Raw genomic sequence first — 5,094 nt, 5'->3', positions numbered from 1 at the left:
GCAGAGCCGCCAGTGGCTATAACGCTCTGCTGCGCTGCTGCGCCCCCTGCAGGCGGGGGGTGGTACTGACGGGGGGGGGGGAACACTGCACCTGCGCATGCGCCTTCCACTCGTCGTGTGTTTTTTTTTTTATTGAAAGACAAGATGCAAACAGCACAATCCACCGCCAGGGGGAGACACACACTCAGCGGCGGAAAATCAGGGCACAATGAAACAATGAACTACAAAAATACATTGAAAAGAGCACATTAACTTAAGGTCTTGATTACCTTTGTATTGGTGGAGAGACTAATGGTTCTAATGTATTGTTTGACCTCATTTTCAAAAATACAAAAAAGAGGCTTTGGATTAGTATACCGGGATTTATGAATAAACCATTTTGTCAATAATATAATAAGATTAATAATATAAAATTGTTTTTTTTAACAGAAGGATAGTCAATGAAGCCAAACAATACATGTTCAAAGCAAAGGGAGAAATGTGGTTTAACACAAACACAAATCAAATTACAGATATGGACCCATAATGTTGTAGAGAAAGAGCAACTCCAAAATAAATGAAAAACATCTTCAGGGGATCCTTCACAGAAACAACACTCGTCGTGTGGTACTACTAGACATAGACTTAGACGCCCCATCGAGCGCTGAACCCTACGTCAACGTCACCGCCATATTGGTTGTGCGTCGCTCCATTGGCTACCTGTAAAATTCAGAATTCAATTTAAAATTTTATTACTTGCATATAAAGCCCAAAACGGCTTAGCTCTGCAGTATTTACAAGATTTGATAGTGCCTTATGTTCCTGGCAGAGCTCTCCGCTCCCAGGGTGCAGGTTTACTCGTAGTTCTTAGAGTATCTAAATGTAGATTTGGAGGGCGGGCGTTCTGCTATCAGGCACCATTACTTTGGAACCAACTTCCAATCTGGGTTAAGGAGGCTGACACCACCTCCACCTTTAAAACTAAACTTAAAACCTTTCTGTTTAGTAAAGCCTATAGTTAGTGTTTAGTAAACCTCTAGCTGGTGTTGGTAAATCTCTAGGTAGTGTAAACTCTAGTCTGTTAGAGTCAGTAGTCATAGTTGCAGCTATAGAACAAAACTATAATAGTTAGTCTCAAATATAGCTTCGCGGTAGATATGCTGCTATAGGCTTATGCTGCAGGGGGGCACCGACATGATCCGCTGGGCGGTGCCTCTCACCCTTCTTCTCCTCTCCTTTTCCCTTCCTCTCTTCTCCATTACCATTTTTATTTATTATAAATATCTCATAGCTATCATTTTTGTCCATCGTTCCTGTAGTTTCTTGTGCCGGCCCCCCTTTTTTCTCTTTTGTGAATGTTTGCAGGCTGGAGCCTCGGGAGCTGCGTTCTGGCCTGTGTTCCCGCCCCCCATCCCCGGTCATCAGTTGCTGCTTCCACCTGCCTACGTGGATGTCTGCTGTTGCTGCTTCCGCCTGCCTGCACCCTGTTTATGTTTATGTTTATGTTCATGTTCTGGATCTCTGGAAAGCGTCTAGAGACAACATCTGTTGTATTAGACGCTATATAAATAAAATTGAATTGAATTGAATTGAATTGAATTGAATTGAATTGAATTGAATTGAATTGAATTGAATTGACTTTGGTTGACAGCTCATGAGTCAATCAGATTGGATGAAGAATGACAGAAAACACGCTGATTGGCCACGAGAGCTTTTTTCGGCAACGAGCACAAGCTGTGGGTGAGTCAATGGATCACTATTTGGCAGCACTGTGCGAGCTTGTTAAACAATGTGGATTTGGCAGCATGGAGAATGAGATGCTGTGTGATCAGATTGTAGAGAAGACCAATAATCCTTGCATATGTGAGAGACTACTAATGGAAGAGAATCTGACGCTGGACAGAACTCTGGATGTAGCTAGGTGCAAGCTGCTATAGCTAATGCGAAAGCCATTGCAGATACTTCAAAGGATGTTGCGGCTGTGCATGTGAAAAAGAAGGTGGGCAATTTCAAGCCAAAATGTGCTAAGCCAAAGATAGACGGAACACGCACTACAGTACATGCTATCGTTGTTGATGGTTGGGTCAGACAACCATCTTGCTAATGATAGAGCCTGCCCTGCTAAAGAATGTAAATGCAAAACATGTGGGAAAATTGGTCATTATTCTAGAGTGTGTCCTCTGTTAAACCTTTAAATGTAGTTTCTAATAGGAATAATAGTAATAGTAAGGAAGTAAATTTGCCTGAAATGACTTGACTGTGAGAAGTGGCATTGACATAAATAAGTTGATGTATAATGCTACTATTACTGCACCTACTGTACAGGCTTGTGATATTGAGCTGCTTGTTGATACAGGGTCTGGTGTTTCTATACTGCCTGAGAAAGCGTGCCGTGATCATTTTAGTTTGAACTAAATGTACCTAAAGTGCAACTTGTTACCTATTCTAAAGAGAAGTTGAAAGTGCTAGGATGTCTTAAAGCTGACATTACTTACCATGACAAGTGTGCAACTACTGACTTTTACATAGTCAAAACCGGAACACCTATACTAGGTATGGACTTTGTGACTGCTCTTGAGTTACAGATAAAAGGAGGACAGTGGTTAACCGAAAATGCTACTGTCTGTGCAACCCTCCACCAAACTAAAGCCTCGACTACAACCTGCAAACAGGAAGTGAAAACTTCAGCTGTGTTCGGATGTGCAAAAGATTTTGTACACCAGGTGAAAGTGCGGCAGGAAGTGAAGCCAATACAACAAAAGCTCTGCCGTTTAAAACTTTCAGTCCGTGATGCTGTGACAAAGTGAACTAAAGAGTCCGGAGGAAAATGGAATTATTGAGAGAGTTGATGCGTCTGAATGGGTATCCCCAATTGTAGTTACCCAGAAGAGGACTGGTGGCATCTGCATGTGCATGGATCTGAGGGAACCTAACAAAGCCGTCGTCGTGGCTGGCCATCCCTTGCCGTTGATCGAGGATATACTGTCTGAGCTGCGTGGAGCTGTCATGTTTTCCACGCTAGATCTAAAATCTGCCTATCACCAACTGACACTGCATGAAGATAGCAGAGGGCTCACTGCTTTCATAACACATGAAGGCCTGTACAGATACTGCCGAGTTCCTTACGGACTTAGCTCCGCCCCTGCCGCATTTCAGAAGATGATGTCAACAATCCTCAGTGGCCTCAAAGGTAGCACTGTACTCCTTTGAGGAGTACAGTGCTACCTTGATGAGTTAATCATCTACGGAACTTTCAAAGCGGCGCACAATGACAATCTCAAGGCTGTGCTACACAAGATAAATGCAGCAGGCCTGAAACTCAATGTAGATAAATGCACGTTTCGTCAAACTACTGTGAGCTTTCTTGGCTGCAAGATCAGCCCGGATGGTCTCATACCGGGATGACTCTCACATAACTGCAATCCTACATGCTCCACCTCCTACCGACCTTGCTACACTGCGCTCGTTCCTGGGTCTGACAACTTGGTACAGTAAGTTTGTGCCCAATTATGCTGATGTTGGGGAGCCCCTGAGAGCTCTGCTGCGAAAGAACTGTACATTCCAATGGAACGACATAGAACAAGTGAGTATTGACTAAGTCAAACAGCTGATCGTGGACAGCCCTGCACTGGCGCTTTTCGACCCCGCCAAGCCTACCATAGTTTCTACTGATGCTTCAGACTATGCGCTTGGAGCCGTTCTGACTCAACTAGACAACAGTGGTGAAGAACTGACTGTCGCCTTTGCTTCTCGCAGTCTGTCGGATGCTGAGAGGAAGTATTCGATCGTTGAAAAGGAAGCACTGGCGTGCGTTTGGTCTGCCGAGAAGTGGCGTACATGGCTCTTGGGGAGAAAATTCCTTTTGCGCGCTGATCATCAAGCTCTTACACCGCTCCTGACGACCAAAGAGAACAACCGTGCTGGCCTACGGGTAGCCAGGTGGTCTGCTCGCCTGATGGAGTTTGACTATAATGTGGAATATAGAAAAGGATCACTGAACAATGTGGCTGACTGTCTATCTAGACTTCCGCTTCCTGAGACAGACGGTGCATACGCGGAAAATGTAGAGTCTGTTGCGACCATTCTAACTGATCTGAGGGCTGTCTCCGAGGACGACTTCCAGTCCGCCTGCCGTGCTTGCCCGGTGCTCACAAAGCTCCGTACACAGATAAAGACGGGCTGGCCCTTAAGGAAAAAAGCACTTGACCCTGATTTACAGCCCTATTAACTGATCAGACATGAGCTTGCAGTCATAGAGGACTGTGTCGTCAGAGATACTCATCGGTTACTCGTGCCTGAGTCTGTACAGAAAAGATTCATTGACATCGCTCATGAAACGCACCAAGGCATTGTGAGGACTAAACAACGCCCCAGAGAACTGATAAAACAACTGTGACCCATGATGCTCCACTTCATCCTGTGCCTCTACCAGCTGCTGCCTGGGAGAAGGTTTCAGTGGACACTGTAGGCCAGTTCGAGATAGCACCTGCTGACTGTAGGTTTGCCATAACACTGGTAGACTACCATAGTAAATGGCCTGATGTAGCTTCCGCTTCCCGTACTGACACCGCTACTGTGATTCAGTTCCTGACCACTGTCTTCTCTCAAGAGGGGAATCCAAAACAGCTTGTCAGTGATAATGGACCTCAGTTTGTCTCCGCTGAGTTTGCAGAGTTTCACAAGTCGAGGGAGATAACGCACCTGAAATCATCAGTCTACTATCCACGACCTAATGGAGAAGTCGAACAATTTAACCGCGTCATAAAAGACTGCCTACAGAATGCTACAATCCAAAGAGAACCATGGAAAGCATTCCTGAGAACATTGCTTATGGACTACAGAGCAACGCCTAATTCTACCACTGGAGTATCCCCTTCAGAACTGCTCCATGGACAAAGGATGAGAACAAAGCTTGTGATAAAGGATACGCCTGTACCGTCTACAGACGAACACGCTGTGCGTGAAAGAGTGAAAAAAAACCAAGTGAAATCAAAACAATACACAGATGCTCACCGACATGCCAGAGAAACAGACTTCCAGCCTGGTGACCAAGTACGGGTTAGGAAGCCATGGAAAGTGAGAAAAGGAGAACTGAAGTTCACCAAACCAAAGACT

This window comes from Cololabis saira, chromosome 3 (genome assembly GCF_033807715.1).
Source record: "Cololabis saira isolate AMF1-May2022 chromosome 3, fColSai1.1, whole genome shotgun sequence".
In the NCBI taxonomy this organism is placed as follows: Eukaryota; Metazoa; Chordata; class Actinopteri; order Beloniformes; family Belonidae; genus Cololabis; species Cololabis saira.
This window is presented reverse-complemented; position numbering follows the sequence as displayed.